We start from the raw sequence: 15,742 nt of genomic DNA, 5'->3' as shown, positions 1-15,742 counted from the left end.
GGCACTGCAGAGAGACTGGAGACGTTGCGCGAAGCCAGGCGAGCAAGGCAAGAAAAACGCGCCTTCCGAAGGAGAAAATCAGCCTCCCAGGGGCTTGTTCTCCGCCCGTCCAAGCCCTGAGCGGTTTATGCCCCGTTTTTAGCCAGAGGCTGGGGCGGGAGGGGTCACACACACGCAGCCAGCCCCTAGCCCAGGCAGCCAGGAAGCCACCCGCGTTTGCAATTCTCAGCCGCAGCACGGACCCAGCAGCGGCCCCCGGCGCAGCGGGAAGGAAAAGGGGGGGAGCACCCCAAGCCCGCCCGCTCCCCAGCTCAGCGCCCGGGGCAGGGCCGGGCGCGCCCTACCTTTGCGGAAGGGCATGGCTGCTGCAGAGCCGGGGTCCCGTAGCCTGTCTGCGGCGGGGCCAGCACCCGGCAGCGTCACGCGAGCCAGGCAGGAACTCCCGGGGAGGAGGAAGCGACGCTGCGGGCGGCCCCCGCTGGAGCGCGGCGGGCGGCCGGGACCGGGGCTGGGCACCCCCCGCTGCGCACAGCCTGGCTGGCCGCCGGGGCAGGAGCGGCAGCGGGTGCCGATGGGTGGGCCCCGAGGCGCAGAGAGCAGCCAGGGACTGGGAAGAGTCAGGAGCCATGCCCCATCCTTTCCCCCTCCCCCCAGCACACACACGTTTCCAAGCATCGTGCCTGCCTGTTTTGAACACGGGGGTAGGGCCCTTGGGCAGATGCCAGGCCCTTGCTCGGACAGCCACAATTCCCACGCTGCTGCCTCTCCTCCCTCCCACTTGATCACAGCTCCAGTGCTGCTGCAGGGGCCCCCCAGGCATGAGTGCCATGCCATCATCTGCCACTGCAGGAGGAGCCCCAGCCAGGCAGCCAGGGTTGCCACCCTCAGTTATTTCCTGGACACTCCAGGAAAGAGAGGAACAGCCAGCCTGGGTTGTAAGAACAAGTCATGTCAAACCCATGGGAGCGCTTTCTTTGAGCCTTGTGGATTAGGGGGCAAAGCAGTGGAGGTGGTATACCTACCTATACCTTAGTAAGGCATTTAATACGGTCCTGCATGACATTCTTATCAATAGGTAGGGAAATACAACCTAGAGGGGGCTACTATAAGATAGGTGCATAACTGGCTGGATAACTGGTCTCAGAGAGTAGTTATTAATGGTTCACACACTTGCTGGAAGGACTTAACAAGTGGGGGTCCTGCAGGGATCAGTTTTAGGACTAGCTCTGTTCAATATCTTCATCAGCCATTGAGATGTGGCAGAGAGAGCATGCTCACAAAGTTTGTGGAGGATACCAAGCTGGGAGGCGTTGTGTAAGAGCCAGGATTTCCAAATTTTAATCCCGTCGTGCTGCAGTGCACTGCAGTAAAAGGGGCTCAGGACGGATGGCAGGGTTTGCCCACGTGCTGGTCATGACTGATTTGGGCCCTCCCTGATCTTGTAATCTACTATATATGAGAGTTTGTCTGTCCAAGAACTCCTCTTGAACAGTTAGGGCTAGGGCCACCAAATGCAGTAGGCAGCTTCCTCTCATCCTAACTTAAAGCAAGGTCAGGGTTTGGCAGTGTCAGAATGGGGTGTGCCTGGAATAGGGCTGCTCCTCAGAAAACCATATAGAAAAGAGTCCGACTCATCAGGCAGGTGAAAGGAGCTAGCTGGGAAGTGTGCTCTCCTGTCCAGGCCTGTCCCAGCCCTGAGCCTCTCAGCCCTCCCCCCAGGTGCCCTTTACAGAGAGCAGGGGAGGGGCGGAAGCTGCTCCCCACCCAGTTTTCACAAGGACATTGCTGGCTGCTCTCCATCAGGGAGCGAGGGGAAAGTGCACAGTTTGCTGCATTCCTCTCTCCGGCTGGGGAGCGCAGGGGGCAGATGAACCTGAACCTATCCCAGGCAGGGGACTTGCACCCCTCCCCCGGCTGTGCCTGCTGGAGCTGCAGCCGCCATGGAGAGGTGCTTCTCACCCGGCCCCAAGCTACTGCCCTGAGAGAGGGCTGGGGTAGGCCTCTTTCCCCAGGGCAGCCTGCACATTGAACCCTTCATCCTCAGCCCCGCCCCAGGGCAATGATTTCAATGAGCATGTACTTTTCCAAAAACAAACACAAAAATTGAGTTGTGGACGTGACTGGGTAACGCTCATGGAGTGGTTCCCAACCTTTGTTATACTGGAGACTGGCAAACCTAGTCACAAACTACCCGTGAACTGGTGACATTTTATTTGCAGACTCAATATGCAAATAATGAATAAGAAAATATGCAAATATAATGCCACCAGCCCACCGAAAGCCCAGGTCCCCAGAGCTCCAAGTGCCAGCCCCAGCCCTTAGAGCTCGCCCACTTCCCCAGTGCCAGCCCATAATCCCTAGACCCCCAACCACTGACCCTAGTCCCTGCATCCAACCCTCCAGTGTCTGCCCCCCCCCCCAGAGCCCTCTACCACCAGACCCCCCTGGGCCAGCCTCCTGTTTCCAGAGCCCCATTGCACTCAACTCCCCAGACTCTCCAGTGTCAGTTCTGCACCCTGAATGCCCTAGTGCCTCTCCCCCGCCAGTGTCAGCTCCCTGCCTCTTAGAGCCCCCTAGCACTAGCCCCACCCCTGGAGCCCCCAGTGCCTGCCTCACCCTCCTCATCTAGTCCTGAGCTGCTTCCCAGCGCCAGCTGAGTGCTGCTGCCCGTGTCACGGCTGCTCTAAGGCTGCTGGGCTGGGCTCCACGCAGCCGTCCTCCCGCAGAGCAAAGCACTGTCTTAGCTCGCAGTCTCCCTGCTGCAGGTTAAGCCCATGACTTCTTGTCCTTTCCTCAGTGGATAAGGAAAACATCTCCCCCACTCCCTGTAAACAGCCTTTTATATACTTGAAGGCTTATGCTCCACCTCAGGCTTCTTTTCTCCAGACTAAAGCCTGTCTTAATATTTTTCTTTGCAGGTCAAATCTTCTAGCCATTTTATCTTGCTTGCCTCTGAATCTTCTCCAGTTTCTCTACAACTTTTCTGGAGCATGGTGCACAGAACAGAATACAATAGGCTTGATCAGCATTGGGCAGAGAGGAAGAATGACTTTTCAGGGCCCGCGAGAATGTCATTTTTCTGGAACCCTGAGGCTAAACCCTGCCCTGCAGATTGCTGCAAATACCCGCCCCCATAACTCTGGCAAGTGCATCCCAGAAGGACTGTGCACGCAAGTCTGCTGCAAACCAAGTAAGGTGCAGCATGTACAAGTGAGGTCATAAGAGAAGCCATAGAAAGCTGGAAGGTTCCAAGCCATCTTCAGTGAATAGTAGGGGAAGTTACTGCAGTGTACTTGTACAGGTAACAAATTAGGGATGTGAATACAGGTGATACTTACTGATTACAATTAACCCAGTGGGCTGCTCCAGCTCTATGGGCCTGCTGTGAGCAGGGGGCATTCCAGTCCTGGCTGGAGCAGCCTCTGCCCAGCCCCATTTAACCTGTTAACCATTTAAACACTTAACTGATTAATCAGGGTTTTACAGCTATACTGCAAATGCATATTAAGTGTCAGGTTTCTCCCAGAAACCCTTCCTGAGACACACTCACCTTTTCAAAGCATGACAACACACATCACACAGATTTTTGCATCAACTTGCAAAGCCCCATTGCGGGGGTAAGAGGGCTGGGAATTGGTTACCTAATAGACCATCCCTCTCTCCTAGATAGATGCTGTTGCAGTTGCATTTAGCAGCAGCACTCCAACTGGAGCCTGTCCAAAAGGCTAAATGTAGCAGAGAATTCTCCAAAAACTCTTTGGCTCTGAAACTTGTGTCCCTCCTCAGCCCACAAGAACCCAGATTTGTTAATCTTGCAGGCAGATTGTAAACCCCACTTTTCCCCCAGGCATTAAAGAGACTGACATGCTGGAGCAGAATCATTACAGTCCGATCACTTATCTGGCTTGTAGAATACACTTTTTTAACTACTGAATAAGGTTTTAAGCCATGGAAAGTATCAAGAGTGTAAGATAGGCACTATAAGGTTCAAACAGGTAAATAAAGGAGTGGTGGAGAGTGGCACCATATATTTTTAAAAATCTCAGCCACCCTGTTGCAGTGCCACACCTGTTTGCATTATGTTAAAAAAAAAAAGGAAGCTGTCCAATAGATACTAAAATATCAGTTGAACTAAACCAAAAGCAGTTCAGAGGCAAAAAGCTAGAGAGAGTTTTGCTCTTACCTGTCCATGCAAAGCCAGTGCAAGGGTAATGCAGGTTGGCTATTCTATAGACGCTTCCCAAACAGGCCCAGCCACACCCTCATAGAGCTCCTCTTTAAAAAGTTCACTCACGTGTTTCTAGGGTAAACTGAGAAAATGTGTGTGAATACACCCCTCCCCCTCCATACTCACAGGTTTGCTTGTCAGAGCAGTCCAAAGTCAATTAGTTTGGCTTCCAGATTGAAAACACAAGTTTAATTCAGATCATTTGAGCCCCCAGCTGAGGGGTGTAACTATGGGGACAGTTGCTTTGTTGCAGTATATGTAATAGCAAGGTGATGGTGGCTAGCGGCACATCAGAGTGGGGGACAGATCCTGAAAATTCTACATCAGGCATAACTCTTGCTGAAACCAGTGAGGACTTTCCCTGAGAAACTACTTCAGGATTTCATCCTCAGCGCTGCTAATTACTTGAAAACATTTTGCCTCTCTGGACGTGCTGCTAGAAATAGAATGGGCTGAAATCATAAAAGTAATGAGCCAGACCTAGTGTTGTTTGGTGTGCACGAGTTAATTGGTGATCTGCCCAATGGCATGGCATTTACCAATCTGTACTGCTTCTTGGCCCTCTCCACATTGTCAGTCTGATCCCATGTAAAAATCCCACTACCTTCCATAGCTACTGGAACAGGTCTGCCCCGGATGGTGACACAGGTTGTCAATCAGCCTGGGAAACCGAAAACAGAATTGCAGGGTCTTCTCTGTGTCCAGCAGCCTCAATAAAGAATCCTCTTTAAATTTAGTATAACCCAACCCTATGGTGCCCTCTTTTGTAAGATTCTGTACTATTACACTCATCTTCTGAGATTGAGGATTACCTGTTGTGTTCCCTCCCTCTGGGGCATCTGGCATTGGCCACTGTCGTCAGACGGGATACTGGGCTAGATGGACGTTGCTCTGACCCAGTATGGACATTCTTATGTTCTGCCCTTCTTGTGTCCAAGCACTGAACAATAATGATGATATTAAGCACATCCTGGATTTACATAAGCAAGGGCGAGAGGGAGGGGGCAAAAGAAATGTAATACCAGGCTAAACTGCTCAGCGCTTCTCCCTTAGGGAAGGCATAGAAAGCTCTCTGGCTTTTCCCAGGGTATTCAGTGTGCAATAGCAGATTATGTATCAGTGGTTGCTTAGCCAGGAAATTAGTATTGACCTGACCTATTATTCCAATAAGTAACACAGTAAGCAACACAGCCAGCAATATGCTGCGGTGGTGTTTAGATTACGGGAAGACATGTGTGTGCGAAGAGAGGGGCTGGGGATTGTAATTCAACCTGGGGACAAATTGTTTCCATTGAGTTTTCCAATGAACAACAGCCTAACCCAGATGGATTGCTTTTGCTCAATTCCAACATTAGAGCTCACTTCTCCAAATCCCAGAGATTGGGTGTTTTGTAAATACCTCGAGACAAGAGATCATATTGATAGCTGTCAAAAACTCAGAGCCACACACGGTTGTACAAATCAATGGGCCGATTAGCGAAATATCCTGTTTCAATCAGTGGTCAATTCCGGATGCTTGAGAAGAAGGCATAAAATCCACACATTGGACCTACGTCCATTTCCCATGGGCGAGTTGGAGGCGATAGCTCTGGCAGCCCCGTCTTTCCCTGCCATCACCGCTTTCCTGAGTTTTTTCTGTTTCTGTAGCTACCTACATAAGCCGATTTAGAAGCACAGCCTTGTGTCTTACAAGTAGTTAGCTCTCCCTTACAATCTCACAGCTGTTCTATTGATATCAATGACTTAGAACTGATACAGCAGGTCCCCTTTAGTCATTAAAGATACCTGGTCTAATGAAATATCTCAGCCATTCTTACAGCACATTATGGATGAGATGTGTTTAGACAAATCCTGCTTTCACATAGCTCTGGCTACTGTTCTATTGTGATGCAGGTTGTTTACTCGGAGCTAAATCCCAAAATCTTTATTCGGTTTCTATTCAGGCAAAACTTCCACTTGAAATGAGAGCTTTGCCTGGAATATGTAAAAGCAGGCAAGGAGGTCAGGAATTGTCCTTACATAAGGATGCTTTGCTGGACAAATCAGAAATAAAACTGGGTGTAGCATTTCTAAACTGTGCTATAGAAAGTAAGCTGTAGAATGGAAAAACAATACAGATGGCTGCTTCTTGCTGCCCAACTTTTCAGTAATTTTATTTTCATATTTGAGCTCAAGTTCCGATTTGCTCAGTGTATTGGGAGTGCCGAATGCTTGCAGGTAGGAACAGTGCTTTGTTTGCATAACGAATGTGATATCAGTCCACTGTGGGGCTCTGTGCTTTATTCTCGATTTTACCGTTGCTGACTGCTAGGAGAATGGGAAGAAACGCTATAAAGCTACAACACTGAGGAGAGAGAAAGCAAATGCATTTATACTGAAGAAAATAATACTTTCCCATCAATCGGTGCTCTGCAAGAATCAGAATCATTAGTCCATTAGATACAGGGGAAAAACAAGGCACTGAAGGGAAGTGACTTGCCCAAGCCCACCGGGGAAGCCAGTAGTAAGCCAAGTCTGGTCTCCACCATTCCAGCTCCGTGTGCTGTCCACTAGGTTATACTGCAGAGGGACATAAGAATGGCAGTGTGAGTCAGACCAATGGTCTTTGTCTATCTTCTGACAGTGGCAGATGCCAGGTGCTTCAGAGGGTATGAACAGAACATGGCAATTATTAAGTGGCCCATCCCATCATCCAGGCTCAGCTTGGTAGTCAGAAATTTAGAAACTCTGAGAGCATGGGTTGAAGTCCATCTTAGTTAATAGCCATTAGTACACCTAGCCTCCACTAATGTATGCTGATATCACACTTTCCAGTTTACAGTCCTCTTTGGTTCTTTGAGCTTTCCCCTTCTCTACATTTCTATTTCAGTTTTCCAGTCTTTGCGCCCATTATTTTTTCTTTTTATTCACATAAAACCTTGTTCTCTGGCTCAAAAGCACTGTTAGCATTTTAGCCTCTCCATGCGAAAAGATGCAAGAGTCCTCTAAACACCACCCACATTCTAATTATGAGACGCTTTCACCTAACATGGAGTTGGTCAGAAAATAAGATCAGGATGAGCCTTGGTTTGGTAATGAACATGACTCACTCCAGTAAGCTGTCTGCAGCAATGACTGGCGTGATCAAGACTCTTATAAGCTCTTGCCACAGTGTGATTTTGGGGAATACATCAAGGCTGCTTCTATGGAGAGGGAAGGCTGTGATGAGGTACATCTATGGAGAGCTGTCCAATTCATGCAGCATTTTTAATAGAGCAAAAAGCCCTGTTCAACATTAATTTCTCCCACGTTATCTTGCTCACTGAGCTGTGATTTGAGTGACTCAAAACTTGATAAATGGCATACAGATTCATCTCATTAAAATGAATAATAAAGCAAACATATTTTATCTGGTCCAGCAGGAAGGAGGGGAAGAGGCTAGGAAAAGAGAAAATGGAAGGTGACCTTACAAGAATTAGTTTTTGATTAGAGAGATTTTCACAGTTCTTGGAGACTTTGGTGGTGGTGAATAAAAGGGTAGATAGGATTAATCCTTAGGGTACCAATATTTTCCTGATTACCAAGTAAGTGGGAATCCTGGGGGTGCAGTGATGGATGTAAGTCTCTGAAAGGATTAAAATGTTCTGGACCACTGCAGTAGTACAACGAACTATTATAATTACACACAATTTGTCCATTTCTAACACTGCTCATCTAAGAAGCACAAACGCCTCTGAGGTCAAGGTCTATTATTAAGCTCTCTTTACAGATGCATAAACAGAGCTTCAGCGAAGTAGAGATTTCCCTGAGATTATGTGCTCAGAGCGAGTCAGTAACAGAGCCCGGAATAGAACTAAGGAGTTCTGCTTCACTGGCCACAGCTCTAACCACACTCCCTCCCCATATTAAGAGATGTCTCCCAGTCAGTCAGCTGTCCCTTGCAAAATATGGACCAGATCTTCCAAGGCCACCATAAGAAAATTGCAAAAGAATTTGCTTTGCAAGTGAGAGGAATAGAAAGTACCTCTCCATGAAGACATTTTTTACCTCTTGCTCAGGTTCTTTACTCACTTAATTATTTTAAATAAAAGGAAAAGGTACAAGCTTTATTGAAATGAGTGCATTTTTCAAAAATAGTGTTATTTTTATGATATTTTATTTTGGATTTCTTAAAAAAAGGATTGTTAAAAAAATTTGTTTCATTTTTAGTGCATTTTTTAAAATGGGAATTCCATCAAATGTATTTTTTCTTCATCCGTATAAACTTTTATCATTCGCAATGTTTTAACAAAAAGGGCTACAGTCAATGTTGTTTCTAATAACATTTTCTTCTAGTTTTCACACCTTAAGCATTGATTTAGCTGTGCCAAAACAGAGCATCACTTGCCATTGCTTTGTTTTGTTTCTTTTCTATAAGGCCGTGGTCCCCAACACGGTGCCCGCGGGCACCATGGCACCCACGGGGGCATTTGCATGCGCCCGCTAGGTGCTCGGAGCTGGCCTGGCCCCGGGCACATGGCGCACAGTGAGTGCCGACCCCGGGCGCACTGCGCGCGGCGGGGGAGGGGAGAGCGCCGGCCCCGGGCGCGTGGCTATGGGGGGGGGGCCCGCCCCGGGCCCTGGGGGGGGGGGCCCCTGGGCGTGCAAGTGTCCCCGCCCCCTGGCGCCCGGCGGGCAAACGGCCATGCCCTCTGGCGCCCGACAACCTCAAAAGGTTGGGGACCACTGCTATAAGGTTTATTGAAAAGCAATCCAATTCCACGTTCATCCTATTTTTCTGCTCATCTTGGTTCAGCCTCAATAGTTCTGCTCAGTTCTGTCAATTTTGAGGGCTGACCTTGATTTGGTGATTGCTTCTTATAAAACCAGGCAGAAAAGAGACAATCCCATTCCAGACACATCCCATTTTCCTGGCACAACCAAATCCTTACATTGCTTCCAGAAATGATAAGAGGAAGCCGTATTTAGTGGTCCTAGCACTTACCATTTAGGAGTCGTTGATCAAACCAGAGCTGTTTCTTAAACAAGGAGTAAATTTATCATGTAGCCAAGAGCTTGTGAATCAGCAAAAAGAGGGGTTTGCTATTCTCCATGCCAGCTGTGGGAAATCCATTTAATACAGGTTGATCTAATGTCCTGCCAGCACCAGGCAAAAATCAAGCTCCCTTTCCATAAGACGTATTAGGGGTAATTAAAGTGTTTAGAAAATAGAAGTCGTTTACTTTGGCACAGTATGAAAAGCCCTAATTTTGATGCTGACAACTGTCAAGCAGGAAACTGGAGACTGGCTGTAACAATAGAGAACTCAGTTGCTCACCTAATCTATGGCATTGCCTGCCTGGCTGCAGAAGGCTGTATTTGCATGCGAAATTGCAAACAGCTAGTTTATCAATGGAAACATTGTACGACAAACCACAGGAATTTTCAAAAGCAAAAATAGTACACCAATAAAACCTTCAAGTCAGAAATAGGCTGTATGCACAGGCCTTGGACAATGTCAAATTAATGTCATAAATATATACCCTACTAGTATGTCTGCATAGCTCATGTAGAAAAGGCCAAAGGCATAGCATCAGAAAAGACACAGACCTTTTCTTGTAAGAGCCAAACCCATTAATGTACCACAATAGGCACTTAAGCTGACATTTATTAGAATTTATATCTTGCTTTCTTCCAATATATCAAACCTCTTATTCATTTGTTTTTAACGTTCATGTGAATGAAGTGTACAAGAAAAATGTGGGTTTGAGAGCAAGTCCTTTATTAAGTAGATCATGGACAGTCTGTGCTTTACCACATAATCCCACAACCCTGACCTTGAGGATGCTGATGCTCTAGGGCGAAGAAGCCTCTAGGGTCCAACTCGACCCTCAGCCATCCAAAAAGGTAGCCGGGGCTTATTTTAAGTGATGTGGATTAGAAATGTCAGCACAGTATATCAGTAGGTCTGTTGAACCATTAAGTTTCTAGGTCCACTGTACATACAGGGAAAGGGGTAGCAAAATTCCACTTCCACAGATTGCCGAACCATATGATCAAAATAGCATGGACTCTGGGCATTCATTCAGCAGCATGAGCATTATTAATGGCATTGACTTTGTCACAAGTTGGAAGCCAGGGACTAGACCACAGGGAGCCCTAAAATGCAGAGTCTAATCTGAAATGCCAAGATTTTATGAGAAAAGCCTGGCACGGATACAAAATTTTGTATCCACATTGCTCTCTGCAAAAATAAGCCACAGAGATCTGCAAATGGGCAGATAAAAAAAATCTACATCTCTGTCTGCAAAAACAAGCAGTGGGATATCTGCATCCCTATCTGCAGATGTGGATATAAAGCAGATATCCACAGATCTGTAGGGCTTTATCTATAGGCATGCCACTTAACTTCTCTCCCTGCTGTCCCTATTATAAAATCACTCCTACATATCCTCCCACCCCAGTAAAGCCCTTTCAATTCCTCAGGGGGAAGGTTCAACCAAAGTACAAAGTGTGTTACTTTGACAAACTCAGGAATTAATTTGAAGGAGGGGTTTTCGTGTTGCCCTCCCAGCGGGCCTTAGATTTTCAGCAGTATTTTGTTTTACTGCACCTAATTTACCATCTGGCAGCACCCCAGTCCTCAAATGCACTAGCTGCTGAACAAACAGAAAGAATCCGTTTATGGTTCTCTTGCTTGGGACAATTCATTCAATTCCAGAATCACATTCAACACTAGAGCACTGATTTCATTTCCCACAGAGCTTTTAAAAGAAAGGTAACATGGAAGTCTTCACAAAGACTTGCATGTCAGCCTATGGCAGGGCTGGGCAAGGTCCGGCCCACCTAACACTTTGATCCAGCCCATGGACTGCATCTGGCTGCTTTTTATTTATATGTTGCTGCCTGTGCACTGAATTTTCAGGTGGTGGCGGCTCAGGCAGCAGGATCCTCTTTAAATGGATCACAGCTCCCTGTCATGGCACTACCTGGAAGGGGCCAGAGCCGCAAACATTTTAAATAGCTGCAGCAACCCTGGCAGCAGCCGGCCAGGAGCCACGAGCCCTTTGCTGTGTTTTTAATTCAAAGCTTCCAGGCCCAGACATCTCTGGGTGGAGGCTAATCCCGAGGCCCCACCCCTTTGAGGGGTGGAGCTGGCCCATGATCACATAATTAATTTTGCTAAGTGCCCCCACCCCGGTGAAAATTATTGCCCACTCCTGGCCTATGGGAGCACCAGGCTAATCAAGTTTTCCTTTAATCTGAGCTGCATATTCTCTTCTGTGCTCCTCTTCAAGTTAACTGGCCTGGACACACACATCCAAAGAAAAAAAGTTTTATTTCAAATAAGTGAGTCAGGCAAGACTAGCTTTCATACAGAATGCAGCACAAAAATTGCACCCACCTCTTTCTTATTTTAGAAGATTCTCCAGAGAATCTGACATTTTTGGCAGTTCTTAAAAAACAAACTCTCCCAGCAGTGCATTCCTTTCTATTGAATGTCAACATTTTTACCCAGGGCACTGGAGTATAATCCCAGCTCTGCCACTGTCCCGTTTGGTGACCTTGGGCAAGTCACTTCCTGTTTCTATACTTCTCCTTTCTTACTCTCTGTCTGTTACCTATTTAGATTCAATTGTTTGAAGTGGGGACTGTCTCTTCCTATTTGGACAATGCATCACACAACGGTGGCTTACACAGTTTGAGCCTCTGGGTTCATTTTCACATGTCTGTTTGGTTTGGATGTTGGTTTGCACGACTGATATTAAGTATGGAATATTTTTATTTTCCTGCTTGGTTACCCTATCCTAGCCATGGATATCTTAGCCTGGTTTTAAAGGCTCTCCAGCCATGCCTTGCTAAAGTTAAACACTGAAGCCCAGTTCTCAGAGGCACAAAACAGAGAAAGCATCTACTAACAGATGGGAGCTAGGAATGTCCAGTGCCTCTGAAAATCAGGCCCTTTAAATACAGAGTAAAAAGCCTGACTTTGGACAAACATTGCAGAGGGGTAGCTGTGTTAATCTGTGACTTTAAAAACAAGTAGTCCTGTGGCACCTTAGAGACTAACAAAAATAAATATATAGTATCATGAGCTTTCATGGGCAACACGCACTTCTTCAGATGAGATGATCTTGAGTGGGAAAAAGGGAGCAGCCAAGATTGAAATTACAGGCCTTAACACGTCATATTTTAATGATTGCTCATTTAAGGCATCACGAGTGTTGAAGAAAAAAAGTAACACATTGCTTCAAGCCCCACGCTAATCAGATTATTTAAGACACACAGATTTGTGTGTGTGGACTGTGTCACTCATTTGTCACCGTTTACTTGAAAATAAGTAGAACTTTTTAAAAAGAGCGAAGGAGCAGTGGATCCCGTGGGCGATGTGCATTTGCAAAAGGTGATGAATAGCTGAGAGAATAAGAAATGATAGGTTTTAGATAGCAGCGGTTTAAGGCGTGGGTGTGGAAAGTAATTTCAGAAATTAATGAGTATAGAAGCAGGCACGCACAATAAGGGCTTTTAATGTTGGAGGGGGAAAAATACAGGGAACTGAAGTGAGGAGGTTGCACAAATTACTTGCGGGGCAAGATCCAAGGGATTTAAGGCATTGCAGCATCTAACTTAGACACCTCGACAATCTGGAAACATTGCAATCCAGTTAGGTGTCCAGGTACCCTGTACAATGATTGGGAAGAAAGAGGTGCCCAAGAAAGTGATGCACAAAAGACACCACCCTAAACAGAGCCCCACCTAATTAGCCAGTGGGAAAAGCCAATGAGGTGTGCGCTAAGCCATGCACCTCAGATTAGGGATGCAAGTGTCAAGTCGACTATCCAATAAGCATATGCTTATCAGATAGTCAACTGGTGACTGGACTTGTCGTTTCCCCCCTTCCTGCTGCCTCTATCAGAGAGAGGCAGCGGCTGGGAGGAGGTGGGGGAGCAGGAGCTGGTGCTGGGGAAAGCTGACTTAAAAGCTAGTTTCCCCGCAGCACCATCTCCATGGGGTGGGGGGGGGGGGGAGGTAGAGGCGTAGTAGGGGACCGGACATGAGCCAGGAATCAGCTGATTCCCGGCTCGCGCCTGGTCCCGCCCCACTCCAGCCTTTTACATTTATTAAATGCATTTAAAAGGCAGAGCTGCAGCAAGGTTAGCTCCCAGGGCCAGGAACTAACCCCACTGCAGCTCTGCAGTTTCCCCCCTTATCAACTAGTTGATGGAATTTCCATCAACTAGTCTATTAGCTGATTAAACTTCATTTAATATCCCTACCTCAGATGTAGGTATCGATGTCCAGGCTGCAGGGAGGTGCCTGTCTGATAAACCACCCATGAATATTGATTTACAAGTTATTTTAACCAGGGGCATTCTTTGTTGGAATGAATTGCAACTACCACCACATAAAACAGGAGATGAGGTGGGGACAATGCCACTGTCTACCTCAAAACTTTTAGCCCAGTGGTTAGAGCCTGCACCTGGGATGTGGGAGACCCAGATTCAATTGCCCCTTCTGCCAGAGGAATGGGAAAGGATTTGGAGAGCCCACCCACTTCTTAAGAGCATGCTCAAACCACTGAGCTATGGGATAGTCTGGTAAGGTGTTCCCTCACTTTTTCCGGTTGAACCTGTTCCTCTGTGGCTAGTGACACACGGGGCACTGCAGCTGAGGTCTTCCACTTCCCAGGTAGGTGCCCTGACCAGTGGACTGTCATTGAGACACAGGAAGAGTAATGTTAACATTTTGTTTTTTGGACACCAACAGCCGGTCATACACAGGCGACAGCCCTTCATTCAGGAAATGCTTAAAGGCTGTAAATTAGGGCATCCATGTTTGGTGAAGCAACCGCCATTAATAAGTTACACAGCTTAAAAAGGACACTTCAGGGCAGGTTTGGGTAGAGTTATATTGGATGTTCAGGTCAGGGTATTTCAAGAGTGCCTTCAATGTAATGATCTAACTTTTACAAACGAGGTAAGCCTCAATCCTCATTACAGGCATTTCCTCATTTTAAATATGGGAAACGTAAACCCCCAAGAGGTTGCTCAGGGTCACAAAGCAAATCAATAGCTGAGCTGAAAATAGAACCCAGATTCCATGTCCCCAATCCTGTGCTTTATCCATAGGCAACACTGCAGCTCATTCAGGAATAACCCCTTAATGTCTGTATTCAAGGTTTTGTAAGAGCAGATGTCAACTATTGCCACCAAGAGACTAGACTGACTTGGAGATGAAGAACTGAAGGACAGAAGAGCTGTATTTAAAGCAGTAAAAAAGCAGACATACTAGGGAGAATATAAGTTTAAAAATAGCTTGTAATCAAGACACAAAGGTTTACACAGAGATTACTATAAACAGATAAAAATAGACAAAAAAACCCCAGCAAGATCAAGGTGTTTGATTTTCTGTGATCAGCTGATAAATGCAGTGGCTTAAGATATTCACATCAGTCATCACCTATTTGCCTACACCCATATAATACATTTATTTATACACGGTGAAAAGACAACCAAGAATCTCACCATTCAGCAAACTAAAAGCTCTCGAGTCTGATATCCATTTTAAATTTTTGTATGATGCCAATGGCTCTTCTACTATGATCCAGATTGAGAGAGATATAACCACTCAGGGCCAAACACATCACATGCAGAAAAAGGGGGAAAATTCCCTAAGCCCAAGGCAGTTGCTTTTTCACAAAACAATGGAGAAAGATGTTATGGGCAAATCAATGAGACAGAAAGAACAATTGCTAAGTATTTTGCATATCCAAACTCTCAATTGGATTCTTATACATGGATTCTTTTGAGCATACTAATACACTCACACCATATTTCAAGAGGAGTTCCAATGCTAGGCTTTTAAAAATGTCCATTTAGGTATTTCACTCCAAACAATAAGATTTAAACGGAGCTACAAGTGCCATAACTATGCCATCAAAAAAAAAAAAAAAAAAAAAACTTAGTGGACAGATTTAGTGTTCAGGGGAAGTGGAAAAAATAAATAACTCTGGCTAGAACCAGTTATGAAGATGACACCTCCTCACTGCTTTACATGCCCTGTAACTCTCCCAATATATCAGTAGTCCTGAACCTTTCAAGTAAAGACTGCCAAGAACACCTGATAGCATGGTGGTTTGATGAAATGTCCACTTGGAGAAGACCTTCAAATCAGACATACGTTGAGGTTCATTCATAGGTCTCCAGCTCTGAATGACAAGTTGCATTAGATTCTTTCTTCTGGTTCACATGGGTTTAATTAATGTATTTTGTTTAGATTCACAGGCAGGAATGAGAATTCTTTTCTTGGTACTTTTCTCTGCATTTTGGTACAGAAACTATTTCCCCCAAAACTAGTCCTTAATGAGTCAAAAAAGAACTGACAAGCTGCTGCCTCTCTAGAGTCCCCAAATTACTTTGGATTGGGGAAATCTGAGATTTACGAGCACTGTAGAGATTCTACCACAAAGCAACAGAAAAGAAAAATATTGCAGCCCACACTTCTTTTCCAAAGCTTGCTGTTCATAATAGATGCAGTATAATACAATCCATACTA

At 46.2% G+C, this 15,742-nt stretch overlaps 1 protein-coding gene across 2 annotated transcripts in view; it reads right to left on the bottom strand.

Annotated features, from left to right (window-relative positions):
* The window catches only part of PFKFB3 (6-phosphofructo-2-kinase/fructose-2,6-biphosphatase 3), a 94,465-nt gene extending 90,168 nt beyond the window's left edge, over positions 1-4,297 (bottom strand). Inside the window, exon 1 of one of the 2 annotated variants that reach the window (XR_016349551.1) lies at positions 4,184-4,297. The gene's annotated coding sequence lies outside the window, so the exon portion shown is untranslated. Of the gene's footprint in view, positions 1-344; positions 481-4,183 lie in introns of those variants that run through there. The other variant, XR_016349546.1, reaches the window with a different exon arrangement.
* Between the last annotated feature and the right edge of the window lie 11,445 nt (positions 4,298-15,742).

Source organism: Pelodiscus sinensis, chromosome 1, assembly GCF_052426305.1.
Source record: "Pelodiscus sinensis isolate ZL-2025 chromosome 1, ASM5242630v1, whole genome shotgun sequence".
Classification (NCBI taxonomy): Eukaryota; Metazoa; Chordata; order Testudines; family Trionychidae; genus Pelodiscus; species Pelodiscus sinensis.
The sequence above is the reverse complement of the archived record's forward strand: the minus strand, read 5'-3'. Positions and strand labels throughout refer to the sequence as shown.